Genomic DNA, 17124 nt, shown 5'->3' on the forward strand with positions numbered 1-17124 from the left:
CCGACTGAGCCACCCAGGTGCCCCCATCAAAACTTTTTTTAAAGTTTATTTATTTACTTTGAGAGAGACAGAGAGCATGTGTGCAAGCAGTAGAGGGGTGGAAGGAAAGGAGAGAGAGAAAATCCCAAGCAGGCTCTGCACTGTCAGTGAAGAGCCCGACTCGGGGGGCTTGATCCCACGAACCTCAGGATCATGACATGAGTGGAAATCAAGTGTCAGATGCTTAACGGACTAAGCCACCCAGGCTTCTCGAGAACATTTCAACACACGTTAAATTTCTATTTTACTAATCAACAACTGGAATTAATCAGCACTCTCTGAAGAAGCTATTGAACGTTGATACCCTTTTCTTATCCTTTCCATGGCCCCCTCTTCACTACTTGACATCTTGAAGTCATCTGGAATTCTATTTCCAGAAAAGTAATTGTTTACAGTGTGTGTTAATGGTCATCACAGTAACTTTCACAGATTCCTTTATTGTAATATTTAAATGAGCTAATGCATGAAAAGTGTTTTGCATGAGGTTTGGTGTATGTTAATCAGTCAATAGTGTTTTCAATGAGAATTATCGAGATTATTATCATTCGGCACGGAGTGTTTCTCTCTCTACAACCTCGCTTTTGAGGTTCCTACCTTAGCCTTCATTATCACCACTACCTGGCTGATTTCCAAACCCATATCATCTATCCGGACACGACTCCTGGTCTTCCTCTATTTTCAATTTCTATTACAGAACACTACCTAAATATTCCACCAGGACATCCCTCTCAATACATACGAATCAAACTATCTTTTAATTTCCCAATTTCCGGTAACAGAACAATCATTCTCCCTGTTCTCCAATCTGGAAACTTTGGGGACATTTTTGTTGTTCCTCTTAGATGGCCCGCATTCCTCAGGAGGATAGTTGAGCTCAGTGCCCGTATCATGTAACTGCACGGTCAATGTTAGTTTTCTTCCTCCTCCTCCTTTAACTTCAACACATTGCAAAGTCCCATAAATGCTTTAAAAAATTCTATTTACCTTCCTCTTTATGATCCCCTCCTCCAACTGTCTTGCTTTTCATCCAGTATTTAGTTAGACACCAAGTTTTCTTCCTTATTTTCTGATTTCTTTTCCATTCTCCTATCCTTACAGTCCAATCCTCCTCAAACATGGTGCCAATCACATATTTGTTCTCTGCTACCTACCAGGCTCCTCATTTTGAGCGTAAGTTTGAAACCCTCAGCCTGGGGGCGCCTGGGTGGCTCGGTCGGTTAAGCATCCGACTTCGGCTCGGGTCATGATCTCACAGTTCGTGAGTTTGAGCCCCGCGTCGGGCTCTGTGCTGACAGCTCAGAGCCTGGAGCCTGCTTCACATTCTGTGTCTCCCTCTCTCTCTGCCCCTTCCCTGCTCATGCTGTGTCTCTCTCTGTCTCAAAAATAAATAAACATTAAAAAAATAAAAAAAAAAAAAAAGAAACCCTCAGCCTGCCACTGAAATGGGTCTAACCTGCAATACCAATAATATTGTTCATAATAACCTTTATGAACACTGGATCAGTGAATCTGGGACACTGGTTCCTCCCTGAAAACCCTGAACATTCTCTGAACTCTTTGGCTTTATCTTTGATATTCCTTCTGCCCAGAAAGCTTTCTTGAACCATCTTTGTCGAAATCCTACCTATCAAAATCCACCCTTGCCATAAAGCCTGGTTCATATACCACATAGGCCTTGTCCTATTTATAAGCTGCCGTAGTATTTTGTATGCCTCTATTAGTAACGACATTTTTTCACTTTAAAGATTTTCAGGGTTTATTATCTTGACGTCCTACCAGATTCTAAGATGTTTAAAGGGCTTTGCCTTACTTACTCACCTTTTAAGTTTCTGTCGGCCCTCAGTGGTACAGCGTATTTCACAGAGTTGGTGCTCAATAAATATTAGTTGAATTTAATAAAGGTCGCATCATTTAAGACAAAGAAAAAATTATTCTGAAAGCATGACCAAGGTTTTTTAAGCCTACTGTGTCAATCAAGCTTTGCTCAAACACAAACATGCTATTTCCTGTATAGGAATCTTTGCTCAGGGGAATTAACGAGCTAAACATGTCTCTGAATAACACAAGAGAAGGCAAACGAAATTTTTCTGGTGGCGAACCTGAAGGAAGCGTGTACTTTGTAAGAAAACCAGGCCACAGAAACAGCTGTGGCCTATGAATAGAGCTCTTTCTGAATATTTGATGAAATGCCGGAGGTTGTCCTTTGCACACAGCTTATGATAGACACAGCGTTAGAAATATTTGGTTCCCCATGTTGCTTTTGTTGCCAGAAGTTGGTAATAGCCGCTTTCAACCACCACACTGTGCGGCCTGAGTAGATGTAAGAAAATCATGGACCGTAAGTCTGGGAATGCAGATTACAGCCCGACTCTGGAGTACCTTGAGTGCTGGCATTGGGGTTGTATGGAGTAAGCAGCTCATTGACATTTTTTTATTGTTTTTGTTTCCGTTGTTTGCTTTTGATCTCGTGAGCACCATCATAGAGATAGGCTTCAAGACAATTAACCACACAGCAGAGAGTAGGTTGGCTTGGAAGGAGACCCTAGATGTACAGACTTAGCTGGTGTACTTAGCAGAGAATAGGAGGAGGTCAAATGAAGTAACATGGCAGAAGTAATAGAGAGGAAGGAAATGATGCTGACGTTAGAACTATTATGAAGGAATTAGCAACTGACCTGTGAATGATTATGATGGTCAGTATAAGGAGAAACCGAAAATAGCTCCTGAAGTTTTGATTCAGGGAAAGAAGAGAGACTGTGATAGTGGGGGAAGGGGGAACCCTAGAGGAGTTGGAAAGGTTACTGCTGTTCCTCCTGTGACAATGAGTTTTCTTTTTACTTCTCTCATTTTCCCTTCTCAGTCACTTCTTTTGTTTGTCCTTTGAAAGTTAGTAATTCAGCTTTGAGCAGTGGCAGTATCGTAGCCAATGAGGTTTATCCGAGGCGCGATTATTGCTAATTGAAAGTAATTCAGACAAGTCACTAATATCTGCGCAATAGAAGCCAGTTAGCTACCTCTTTTGCACAGCAAGTGGGACAAAATTTAAAAGGATTTATCACAGCCAGTGTTTTGATCAGTATAGGGAAAAAAAAAAAAACCCATATGGTTCTAATTCTCTAAATTGAGAATTCATTTTATGGATTTTGACACTTTAAATCAAATTCATTGATATATAATTTACCAAAATAAAATACTCTCTTTTAAGTGTACTGTTACATGAGTTTTAGACAAAAATTACCCATGTAACTACTACCCCAATCGAAATAAAAAGAATTTTCACCATCTCCCCAAATTCGCTCACGTCCTTTATTGTCATTCTCTCCCCAACCCCTACCAAAGACATCCATTATTCTGCTTTCTGTCACTAGGAATTAATTTTTCCTGTCTTAAAATTTCAAATAAATGAAATAATACAGTTTGTACTTTTTTGTGTCTAGCTTTTTAACTAAAGAAGGAGGGGGAAGATCCCCTCAACTTGCCAGATGGGATGCTGCTCCATTCATGAATTGTTTAAGAAAGCCAATTAGATCTTCACATTAAAAAAAAATGTTTTGAGGGGGCGCCTGCGTGGCTCAGTCAGTCAAGCATCCAAATTCAGCTCAGGCCATGATCTCGCAGTCCGTGAGTTCAAACCCCACATGGGACTCTCTGCTGACAGCTTGGAGCCTGGCCCCTGATTCAGATTCTGTGTCTCCCTCTCTCTCTACTCCTCCCGCCCCACCCCCTCCCCCATGCTTTGTCTCTCTCTCTCTCTCTCTCTCTCTTTCTAAAAAATCAACAGACATTTAAAAAACGTTTTGAAATGTCTGTAGATGGATGTATTCTAGTAGTTCATTTCTTCTTATTACTGAGTAGTTCGAATGTGGTTCCAGTTTTTGGAGTTCCACTAACATTTGTTTATATATTTACCTGTTGATAGATTGGTAATTTACCTGTTGATAGAATTGGTGTTTACTGTTGATAGATTCTGTTTCCAGTTTTTCTCTATTAGGAATAAAGCTGTTAACATTCATATTTAAGTCTTTGTGTGGATATGTGTGTCATTTCTCTTGGGCAAATACCTAGGAGTGGAATTGCTAGATTATAGGGTAAGTGCATATACTTAACCTTATAAGAAACTGGCAAATTGTTCTCCAAGGTGTGCGTACCATTGTGCACTCCCACCAGCAATGTATGAACACACTGGCTCATCCACACTCTTGCCAACACTCAGTTATGGTCGCCTTTTTGAATTTTAGTCATTCTAGTAGGTGCACAGTGGTATTTCATTGCATTTTAATCCGCATTGCTCTAACAACTACTGATGTTGAGCATATCGTGCGTTTATTGGTCATTGGTAGACCTCCTTTTAAGAAGTGTCTGTTCTAATACTTTGCACATTTTAAAATTTGGTTGTTTGTCTTCTTATTGAATTATGAGAGCTTGAAATTCAAGTTCTTTATCAGGTATCTGTATTGTGAATAGTTTCTCCTAGTCTGCCGTTTGCCTTTTCATTTTCTTAAAGGTGATTTTTGAGGAGCATAAGTTTTTAGTTTTAATGACATCTAAAATAGCACTTATTTTTTAATGATCAGGACTTTAGAAACTCCAGCTTAAGAAAATACAAGCCTCGGCTTTCGTTTGCTACCTGTCTGTTACCTACCTGACATGCGTGAACGTTTCAGAATTGGGCTAGACTCTAGGCAAATTTTATAAAATTTCATGAATGTGATCGCCACTTTTATTTACATTAAAAAGTATCATTTTGTGGGTATATGCTGTGAAATAAGCAGTGTGCTAAATACTTCTTATATAATATTTCAGTTAATCCTTACAGAAACCTTACTGGAAAGGAAACTTAGATGTAAAGTAATAAAATAACTAGACTAAAGGCTTACATATTATTAGTGGCAGAACTAAACTATACTCAACTCTAAAGCCCTTTGATTCTTAAAAACCATGCAGTGTCTTAGCTAAGAAATCTTTGTATGTGTTGAATCCATGAAGCGGAGGCCCTCTTACTGCTGTTTTTGGCTGTTTACTGATGGCAAACAGTTGCGGAACTACGGGGTTTTCTGCAATGTTCGGGCTCCACTTTCACGGCAGGAGCATCAGCCCCCTGACGTCTCAATCATAGCTACGGTGTTTTGTCTTTGTTTGTTTGTTTAACCTGGTTTGGTTTTAACTAGTAATTCTGGTGGCAGACTCCAGATTCCCCACCTTCCTGCTTATGGTAGAAGAGGTAACTCCCCTGGGAGGTCAGTTTCATGATATTCAGGGAGGGAGTCGTGCTAGGATCTCAGCTTATAACCCAGTCTTCCAGCCCTTCCAGTGATTTTCATAATGATCTAATTCTCTGCATTACATTACTTTCTGCTTAAAATACCTTTGATGGAGTCTCTTTTCAGCACCAAACCCCGCCTGATACACACGGTCTGGACAGGCATTCAACAAAGGCTTAAGTAACTATTATTCCAAAGTGGAGGTAAACAGGCAGTTCAGGGACAAGAAACTGAGTCCTTGGGGAGACAGGCGTGCCAGACACATTCTCCATCCCAAGCAAATAATGGGCTAGCCTGATTCTCGGGGAACCAGGAAAACAACTTCAGGCCAGGCTGTGCTCTGACATGGCCTGTGTGTTGAGTTGGTAAACCTCTATCCCAGGGCTCTTAGGACTCCTCTTGTTCCCTGTGCCTACAGACAAGTTTGACCCCCAGGTGCAGGGCAAGTTTGTGCTTCAGACCAACGTGAAGCTATCTCAGCAATGACAACCAGGGAGAGGCGGGAACAGGGGAATGAGTTGGGCAGTTTAAAGCTCAAAAGAACAATTTCAAGGTGAGACAGAGGCAGGGGTACTTCATAAAGCGTTTAGTAGATATATGGTGTTCATTGGCTGAAGCTATGAAAGAGACACATAGCTTCAAAGTGTGTTTTCTTCATATACTATTAAGATCTGTAAGTTGCCGGGAGGTTGTCAAGTCAGCATTTGGCATCCAATTTAGGAATTCCCTCAATGTCACTGATGAATAATTATCCAACTCTTGCCTGAACAGTGAGAGTGACAGAGTTCATTATTTCACAAACCAGGCTATTTAATTTCTCTAATCATTAGAACATTATTTTTTGTTGTTGAATACCAAATCATCTGTCTGTAATTTTTTGTATGAGTGTAAGCCTATGGCCTCTTGCTACTTATCTCAGTTTCGAAGTATCTCTGATATTTATTCCCACTCACAAAAGGCCCCACTTTCCTTCTCCCAATTTCTTCCATGATGTGCGGTTCTCAGGGAAGACCTGTGCTCCTGCTTCCCACTTTGGAAACAAACGCAACTCCTTCTTCGCCTTGCCCTCATAAAACAAGGCATAGGTATGTGCCCTAGGTTTGGCCACACATACCATTTCTCTTCAGGTTTTTAATCTTGAGAGAATGTGGCATCAGTAAAAGGAGTAGGTAGAGATCATTCAGAGCAAAGGTAGTGTGCTGATTGCACACTGAAGTAATGAGACAGTGGCTATATTTTCTGCTTCTAAATCAATTTGTTTTACCTTTGTTATTGTTCATTTTAGGATCTGGACCTTGAATCTCAATTCTAGGTGCCCTAGTAGCCTTCTAACAGTTTAGTTATTTTAGAGTTTTGGGTTTTTTTCCCCGTTGCTTACAATTCAAATCTCTAACCAAAACCCTATCTATGAATGGGTGAATAGCTTTTCCCCCCGAAGTGTCTAGTTTCTGCTTATCTTACTTAAGGGCAATTTGGTTGCAACGGACAGAACCCACTTTAGCTGACTCAAGAAAATGAGAGTTTCATTGAATGCACGTAAAGAAGCCTCAAGGCACTATGGACAGGAATTAGAACTGGATCCGGGAAAATGGAGCTGGGGAATGGGAAGTCAGGAGCTACGGTTATTCTTTCAATCTCTCAGCGGCCAAGTGTTCTCCTTCATATTAGTGTCTCTCTTGAGGTTTCACTCTGCTTTCTGTACATATATTCTGGTTTCTATTCTTGCTGGGTTCCTGTTTAACCATCTCATATTGACCGCTCATGACCTTTTAGCTTAACCTACAATCACGTGACTACAACTCTATGTCTCTTAGTTCTGATTGTCAAAAGAAAAGTATTTGTTCCAAAAATGAACTATTGGGACCTCATCAAAATAAAAAGCTTCTGCACAGCGAAGGAAACAATCAGCAAAACTAAAAGGCAACCAATGGAATGGGAAAAGATATTTGCAAACGACGTATCAGATAAAGGGTTAGTATCCAAAATCTATAAAGAACTTATCAAACTCAAGACCCAAAAAACAAATAATCCAGTGAAGAAATGGGCAAAAGACATGAATAGACACTTCTCCAAGAAAGACATCCACATGGCCAACTGACACATGAAAAAATGCTCAACAACACTCATCATCAGGGAAATACAAATCAAAACCATTTACACCTGTCAGAATGGCTAACATGAACAACTCAGGCAACAACAGATGTTGGCGAGGATGCGGAGAAAGAGGATCTCTTTGGCACTGCTGGTGGGAATGCAAGCTGGTGCAACCACCCTGAAAAATAGTATGGAGGTTCCTCAAAAAACTAAAAATAGGACTACCCTATGACCCAGCAATTGCACTACTAGGTATTTATTTGAGGGATACAGGTATGCTGTTTTGAAGGGGCACATGCACCCCAATATTTATAGCAGCACTATCAACAATAGCCAAAGTATGGCAAGAGCCCAAATGTCCATCGCTGGATGAATGGATAAAGATAGAATGGATAAAGAAGATGTGATATATATATATATATATATATATATATACTTATATATATATATATATATATACTTATATATATATATATATCACATATATATATATAAGTATATATATATATATATATATATATATATATATACTTAGTGGGTATATATATATATATATACCCACTAAGTATAATCCTTCTCACCAAAGGATACCTGCTTGTTTGTAACTAGTCATCCTGATTCTAGTCAGTTGTTGCCCCTGAGAGGCTGATCCCATCCCATCCCTTTGGTGGGTCCCTGAGACCCATCCCATCTTTTGGTGGCTCTCGGTGACGTTTCAGGATTTCTCAAAGCTGAGTCCTTGAACCACTTGCATTAGAATCTCCTGGAAGCTTAAAATGGAGATAGATTCCTGGGACTTGTTCAGGAACTACTGAATCAGCATTTCTGCAGGGGCAGGAGTGGAAGGAGCTGCCATTTACATTTTCAATAAATTCTGTAGGTGATTTTCAAATACATTAACATTTGAGAACTACTGAGCCAGACTATCAAATACTTGAGGACAGGGAAGAGTGTTTGTCTTGTTCAGGATTATATCCCTGACACATTGCCTGGCACATAGAAGACACTTGGTAAACAAGGAATCAGTAAACTCTTACATCAACAACATAATTCTGATTATATACAAGTGTCTAACAATAGTGATGAGGTTTAACCTACAATTACTGACTGAATCATAAACTCATGATTATATTACAATACCAAGTTATGTCTACAAGTTACTAAAGAGCACTCATTAAAAAAATCACCCCATGGGGCACCTGGGTGGCTCAGATGGTTAAGCATCCAACACTTGGTTTTGGCTCAGGTCATGATCTTATGGTTTGTGAGATAGAGGCCCACACTGGGCTCTGCGCTGACAGCGAGGAGCCTGCTTGGGATTCTCTCCCTCCCCCCGCCCCTGTGCGTGCGCACTTTCTCTCAAAATAAACTTAAAAAAAATCATCCCATTATTATGGTACTTTTAATAGCTAGAGTTCTCCTTTGCTTTTATGTTAGACTTGCTTTCAGCCCACATTCCAATTCTTCTCTCCTAAGTGGCATGGGTATGGTTTTCATGTCCTATGAGTCCGATTTCAGTTACTTTCCCATCTGGCCCTTTTGAGGTAGAAATATTTGCCCATATTTAGCCATGCTGTTAATATTCCTGTTAGTTACTTTCTGTTTCATAGTTATAGAGTACCAAATAACGATTGTGGATGAATCGGAATGTGAGGTGGTGGTCATACAGATAACGTGCAAGTGGGAATTCTGAGTCCTCAAGAAAGTGATAGAGCATAGTCTTTCTCTGTTCTCCTTTCATATTTTTTAAAATATGTGTTGTTGGGCGCCTGGGTGGCGCAGTCGGTTGGGCGTCCGACTTCAGCCAGGTCACGATCTCGCGGCCCGTGAGTTCGAGCCCCGCGTCAGGCCTGCAGCCTGTTTCCGATTCTGTGTCTCCCTCTCTCTCTGCCCCTCCCCCGTTCATGCTCTGTCTCTCTCTGTCCCAAAAATAAATAAAAAACATTGGAAAAAAAATTTGAAAAAAAAAATATGTGTTGTTTTGGGGCATCTGGGTGAGCATCCAACTTTGGCTCAGGTCATGATCTCGTGTCTATGGGTTCGAACCCCACATCAGGCTCAGTGCCGACAGCTCGGAGCCGGGAGCCTGCTTTGGATTCTGTGTCTCCCTCTCTCTCTGCTTCTGCCTTGCTCTCACTCTGTCTCTCTCTTTCTCTCAAAAAAATAAATATAAATACATACATACATACATACATACATAAATAAAATATGTGTTGTTTTTACATTATTGTAGAGCAAATATAATAGCAGTTTTATGGTTTGCAATTTATGTTGCTGATTTCATAAGCTTTGGGAAATTCTATAAAATTTCTGACAGTTATGAACTTTTTCTCTCCCTGTGTGATACTGACTCAAAATGCTATAACAGGGGCACCTGGGTGGCTCAGTCAGTAAGCATCCAACTCTTGATTTCAACTCAGGTCGTGATCTTGTGGTTTGTGGGTTCGAGCCCCACATTGGGCTTTGTGCTGTCAGCAGAAGATTCTCTCTCTCTCTCTCTCTGCCCCTTCCTTGGTCCTGTGCACGTGCTGTTTCTCTCTCTCTCTCCCTCTCTCAAAATAAATAAATACACCTTAAAAAAAATTTTTAGGGGCGCCTGGGTGGCTCAGTCAGTTGAGCGTCCTACTTGGGCTCAGGTCATGATCTCACAGTCCGTGGGTTCGAGCCCCGCGTCGGGCTCTGTGCTGACAGCTCAGAGCCTGGAGCCTGCTTCCGATTCTGTGTCTCCCTCTCTCTCTGACCCTCCCCCATTCATGCTCTGTCTCTCTCTGTCTCAAAAATAAATAAACATTAAAAAAAATTTTTTAAAAATTTTAAATTCTATGACATCAGAGGGAGAGAGGCACGTTCCAGTTCTGCCTGCCCCCCACCTACCTCCTCTCTTTACGAATGGCAAATTCCCTCCTCCTTTTCCTGTTCCCTTCCCAACACCGTCCATGGGTTGTGGTGCTAACTTCTGAAGACACAGAAATTTAAATTAAGTTTAACCAATTAAAAAACATTTTTTTTTTTCATTTATATGAGATATACTCTCATTTCAAAACATACCCCAAATCCAATCACTTCTCTTTCCCTCCACTGCTCCCATCCTGGTCCAAACAATGTCGGCTCCTGCTGGATTATTGCAGTAACCTGATTTGCCTCCACACTTCCACCCTTGCCCCACCCCCAACAACCTAGTCTTTACATAACGCAGAATGGTGCCTTAAACATATGGGACACACAGTCACTGTCTACCTAAAATCCCTCACGTGGCTCCCCATCTCACTCAGGCCCTGGCCAAAGTCTTCACAGTCACCTAAAAGGCCCTACCTATTCTGACGTATAATAAGCACTCAGTAGATTTTTGCCAAGTGAATGAGTAGATTTAAAGAAACTTACTTCTCCTTGGTTTCAAAGTAATACCCGCGTTCCTCTCAAGCTCCTCTGAGGAGATGGCTTCCAGACTTCCATTCTGGTCATCATCCTCATACATGAACTTTAGATTTTAGTGTCCTTCTTAAAATGTGACACCCAGATGTGAACATAGTGGTTCAACTTTGGTTAAGCAGCGAAATTTACTCCTTACATCCTTCTATCAGGCTTAGAATTGCATTAACTTTTTTGGCAGCCATTGTAACATTGGATCACATTTTGTTTGCAGTGAATGAAAATTCCCACGTCTTCACCCAGAAACTGATGTTAATTCAAATCTACTCATCCCTTGCACTTGCGCAGTTGGTGTCTTGAAACTATGTAAGGACTGCCCCAAATTATCTTCTTTCATAGAATTTGATTCTTTTTGTTCGGGGAAATTAGCATCAATGCCTCTAATTGCTCAGTTTTGCTACTATGGCAACACTGTTAGTTGTTACTATTTTTTCAGCCATTACATTTCCCATCATCGGCTTGTCCCCCTTGTCTTCCAAATGGTATACAACACAAAAGTGGGTTTTTTCCTTTTCTTAGGTTATTTTGCTAGATCATTTAAATATGTCCCCTGGCATAACTGATTAGAGAAATAAGAGTTAAATAGAATTCAGAAGACCTGGGTACTCGCTGTCTACTAGCTCTGTGATCTTGGAGATGGAATGAAACTCTGTACCTCAATTTCATCCCCTATGTAAAGTGAGAAGGATAATAATAGTATCTGCTATTCAATAGGGTTATTTCAAAGTTCGGGGAGATCATGGAGGTGCCAAAGAAGTATTGATATAAAACAAGAAAAATGGCTAGAGACCTTAAATCAAGTTAGTCAGACAGGCTTCTCTTATCTAGCTACTTTTTTCCTTTAAAATATAGCTCCTTAACAAAATAACAAATAAAAAAATATAGTTCCTTAGTATAGAGAACTGGTGTGAAGTTAATATACCTGGGTTCTAACCCTAATTTCTTCACTAACTCTTCGGGGTATCTCAGACAAATAATACAATCTTATAGGCTGTATTTTCCTAACTTAAAAAACAATTAGATTTGTCTAAAATTTTCTAAAATCTCTCTCAGCTTTTTGAATTTTTAAAAACCTGTCGTGCTGGCCCACACTCAAGAATAACACGTCTTTTTTTTTTTTTCTAAATATAATTTATTGTCAAGTTAGCTTACATACAGTGAATACAGTGTGCTCTTGGTTTAGGCTCTAGATTCCTGTGATGGATCGCTTATGTACAACACCCAGGGCTCATCCCAACAACTACCCTCCTCAATGCCCATCGCTCACTTTCCCCTCTCCCCTGCCCCCGCCATCAACCCTCAGTTTGTTCTTTGTATTTAAGAGTCTCTTATGGGTTTACCTCCCTCTCTGTTTGAAACTATTTTTTCCCCTACCCATCCCCCATGGTCTTCTGGTAAGTTTCTCAAATTCCACATATGAGAAGAATAACATAAGTCTTATTTGTACGTTTGTCTTCATCAAGGTACATGTCTGTTGGTTTCTATAATAATTAAGATACACATGCTGCATTTCAAATAGCAGCAGAGGCGTAGTGCCTGAAAGAGCTAACGCTGTTTTAAGAAGCCCTAAAACACCAAGCCGAAACAAACAGGGTTTTAGTTCAAGTAATTAAAGAACCACTTAAGATGGGGCGCCCGGGTGGCTCAGTCGGTTGAGCGTCCAACTTCGGCTCAGGTCATGATCTCACAGTTTGTGAGTTCAAGCCCCACATTGGGCTCAGTGCTGACAGCTCAGAGCCTGGAACCTGCTTCAGATTCTGTGTCTCCCTCTCTCTCTGCCCCATCCCCACTCATGCTCTGTCTCTCTCTGTCTTAAAAATAAGTAAAACATTAAAAATTAAAAATAATAATAATAAAAAATAAAGAACCACTTAAGCAAAACGAGAAAGAAATTTTTACTCACTGAATGTGAGTTTTGTAACTCAGACCCCACCCAAAACCCATGGGTGCTGAGGACTTTAATAACAATAATGCATCTTGTTTCAATAAAAAGTTAATCTTTTTATATGATGTTTAAAAGATGCAGACATTAGCAATCAGTTATTTAGAAAAAAATGCACCACTTCTATGCAAAAATATCAAAATGCTAAGAGAACATAAGTAAATGTGAGCAGAGAAGAGAATGACAAGTTGAGACATTACTTCCAATTCTTTTTATGAAGATTATGCTATTGAAAATGTGATTAAACACTTAAGATAATCAAAATGAAATTAATATTGAAGCGCCTGGATGACTCAGTCAGCTAAGCATCTGACTTCGGCTCAGGTCATGATCTTGCAGTTCGTGAGTTCGAGCCCCACATTGGGCTCTCTGCTGACAGTGTAGAGCTCGCTTCTGATCCTCTGTGTGCGCTGCCCCCCCCCCACTTCCCCGCCCCGTCACTGCCCCTCCTTCCTCTCAAAAAGAATAAATAAGCATTTAAATAAAATGAAATAAATATTATATTATTCATTGTCCCACTACTGTAATGCAACTTTAAAAAATTGTTATTTTTTAATTTACAGACATATTTGAATTCCTTAACTTTTGGGCAGTAATCAGTCTTAGGCCTTCAGGGGTAGGGTCCTTCTCCACAGGGAGAATATGTGGTCCGAATCTTCTGAAATTTGGCTTAGCAGCTTCCAAGATACCACACTTTCTGTTTTCCTTTTTCTCACCACTGGCTTATTTTGGGTCATCTTTGCAGGTTCCTAGTTATCCTCTCTTTCCCTAAATGTTTGAGTACTTCAGGACTGAATTCTCATATTTTTTTCTCTTTTCCATCCTGCTAATTTCCATGACTTTAAATTTCATCTATCTGCTGCTGACATTCCCATTGATAACTTTAGCTCGGAGCTTCCCCCTTGAACTCCAGACTTGTGTGTACTCCTTTACTTGGAAGTCCCCAACATAACATATCCAAATGGATCTCTTGACTGCTTCCCCAAAACTCACTGTCTTCCCAGCCTGCTACCTCTCAGTCAATAGCAACTTCTTCTCGATACGCAACCTCCAAACCTTGGAGTCATTCTTGACGTCTTCCTCTCAGATCCAACGTCCAATCTGTAAGAAAACTTTGCTTGGCTCTACCTTTTCAATATATTCAGAATCCAAATGCTTCTCACTTCTTCCCACTACCACTCAGTTCTGATCCATAATCTTTTCCCCCTGGACTTTGTAATAGCCTCCTAATTTGTCTCTTTCCTTCCCCCCTTCCCTTCCTAAAGTCCATTTAATACAAGTGGTCTTAAAAGTAAATTAGATCATGTTGCTCCTTTCCTCAAAACCCTACAGTGGCCTCTCATCTCACTCAGAGTGAAATCCAAAATCCTTACGATGGCCTAAAAGCCTCACAAGATCTGAACTCCTCATCTGCCACTGATCTGATGTCCTGTCCCATGGCTCATATCCCATCCACCCTACCTACACCAGCTTCTCTGGCTTCCTTTCTATTCCGAGCACGATCGTACCTTGCACATTCCCGCTCCAGGTTTTTGCCTTTGTCATTCCTCTCAGATGCCTGCTTGAATGGCACTTTCTCAGCAGAGTCTTCTTAACCACCCATATAAAATAGCATCACCCACCTGTCACCTTTACTCTCTATCCCAATTTTAGCTTGCTTTGTTTTTCTTCTTAGCGTCTATCACTAACTGACATATCACGTGATATTTGTCTAGTGTCTATTTCCTTAAGACGAAATGTAAGGTCTATGATGTGATTTTTGTTAATTGTAGTATCCCCATCACCTAGAACAATGTTTGGCCCACAATAAGCACTCAATAATATTTGTTGAACAAGTGAATAAACAAATCCCGTAGTTTTAATCAGAGACTGACAAAATATACATGAGCAGGTAAAAAGTAAAGGTGCCATTCATTGATTTGATACAGTGAAAATGATTGAACTAGCTACATGCGTCCGAATCTCACAAATAAAATGTTGGGCAAGAATGTAAATTGCAGGAGAATTGTAAATTGCGTAAGATTATATATGTGTATATATGTGTATATGTATATACACATCTACATACATACATGTATATAAATGACATAAAATGCTTACATAAACATGTTTTATATATATTGTGTGATATATGTGTGTGTGTGTGTGTGTGTGTGTGTTTATGTATATATACACACACACAGAAAGAGAGAGAGAAAGACAGGAATGATAAAACCAAATTCAGAGGATAAAATGGCAGATATCCAAAGGGTAGTATGGGCACAGATGTTCATGATATTACTCTAACTTTTTGTATGCTAAAATTAAAAAATGAGTTATGTAGACTTGACTGAAAAATTCTCAGGGTCTCAAAAAAGAGAAACTCTTTACATCTTATGGATGATACAACTGAATAAAATTCCTGCCACACGACCCCATTATCCTGCAAAAACCTTCCGTGCTACCAAGCATCAGATTTTCACCTTTTTAAAAAACAGACAAACACTTTTTATTTTGGAGTATTTCAAGCATGTAGAAAATGTAGAGGGATTAGTATATTAAATCCCCATGTACTGGGATTTCTTCTTTTCGTCAAAATGGAGTAACAGGGATTAGATTTACCCTCTAGCGTGGAACAACTGAAAATAAACTGAAACAACCCACTGGACACCAGACAATGAAGGGCAGTGAGCACTAAGAAAAGGGAGCCAAATGAGGTGAGCCTAAGATGGTCCCAGCTTTGTCTGGAGAGAAGTTTCAGGCTGTGCAGCCGTGATGGAACTCAGTGACATTGCTGATCATTGTGGACCTGTGCTGCAGAGGCCAAAGGACCAATGAAAGAACACACACCATTCAGAAATGCTCCTCTTGTGTGGATGGGCAGAAAATGTTCTCTCTTGGAGGCAACATCAGAGGTCAGGAGCAAGTCTCAGCCATGAGTGATGGAAGAGGAAGCTTTCTATACCGTCAACAAAAACTAACAGTAGCACTCTCCCCCTGTTCTCCCCTCTGTCTGTGCTTAAGGTTCTGGGAAGAATAGATAAGAAACATCAAAGGCTAGGTCAACCCAAGTTTGAACAGACCTGATGATTCTCGATTCCTGTTTCATACAAAGTTCTCTTATAACAAATAAAGCCACATTTAAGGAAAGGGTTGTTTTGAAAAGAATGGGTAATCATAAGCTGATGTGGTCAGATCCCTTTGTTCTCTATGTTCAGATTCATTGCTCCTATGATGTGGGGCAGGAAAACATCGGTATTAAAATGCCTTTTGCTGCTTAAGGAAACCAAATCTCTAGAACAGCCTGGGCCACAAGCCACTTTGCAGGTATATTCCTTAAACTTCATGCGGTTCCCCTTCTATTTCTAAATAATCCTACAGGAGTCCTATCCTTAATGTACTTCTTTGTGCGTTACCTTGAAATCTTCCTAGTGCTCTTTTGTGACATGTGGCATTACTTTATTATTCATTCAATGCATTCAACAATAATGGGTGCAAATTTCAATCAGAAACAGACCTTTATCTCAAAGCACATAGAGGGAGAAATAAAGCAACTGTATAAATAAGCTTGATAAAGGGACACCTGGTTGGCTCAGTTGGTTGAGCCTCCAACTCTTGATTTCCATTCAGGTCATGATCTCATGGTTTGTGAGTTCAAGCCCTGAGCTGACAGTGCAGAGACCACTTGGGACTCTCTCTCTCCCTTTCTCTCTGTCCCTCCCCCACTCACATTCTCTCTCTTTCTCTCAAAATAAATAAATAGGCTTTAAAAAATAAATAAGTATAATAAAAAGTATAGTAATATATACCATAAGAAAGTGCTTTTAGAAAGTTTTGGATTTGGGGGTGCCTGGGTGGCGCAGTCGGTTAAGCGTCCGACTTCAGCCAGGTCACGATCTCGCAGTCCGTGAGTTCGAGCCCCGTGTCAGGCTCTGGGCTGATGGCTCAGAGCCTGGAGCCTGCTTCCGATTCTGTGTCTCCCTCTCTCTCTGCCCCTCCCCCGTTCATGCTCTGTCTCTCTCTGTCCCAAAAATAACTAAACGTTGAAAAAAAAATTAAAAAAAAAAAAGAAAGTTTTGGATTTGTAAGAGAACTTAATGGTCTAGTATTCTTAGTTCCTCATTTTAAAGATGAAGAAACTAAAAGAAAAAAGATTACATGACTCATTCTTTGGGATAGAATCTGCTCATGTGAGGCATCATCATGGACTAGAAAGAACAGTGAGCTTAGGTCCAGACAACCTAGGGTTGATTTGGGATTTCAGTCCTTAGTAGCTCTCATAAAGGACAAATGATCAAATTTACTTGAGCCTTAGTTTTCTCATCTACAGAACTGGGATAATAATACTTGCCTATTAGAGTTGATGTAAAGACAGCGAGA

The 17124-nt window shown here is 40.2% G+C and overlaps 1 pseudogene; it reads left to right on the forward strand.

Moving 5' to 3' along the window:
* The first annotated feature begins 2936 nt into the window (after positions 1 to 2936).
* Positions 2937 to 3114, forward strand: LOC122474082 (annotated as a pseudogene).
* The last annotated feature ends 14010 nt before the right edge of the window (positions 3115 to 17124 follow it).

Source organism: Prionailurus bengalensis, chromosome B4, assembly GCF_016509475.1.
Source record: "Prionailurus bengalensis isolate Pbe53 chromosome B4, Fcat_Pben_1.1_paternal_pri, whole genome shotgun sequence".
In the NCBI taxonomy this organism is placed as follows: domain Eukaryota; kingdom Metazoa; phylum Chordata; class Mammalia; order Carnivora; family Felidae; genus Prionailurus; species Prionailurus bengalensis.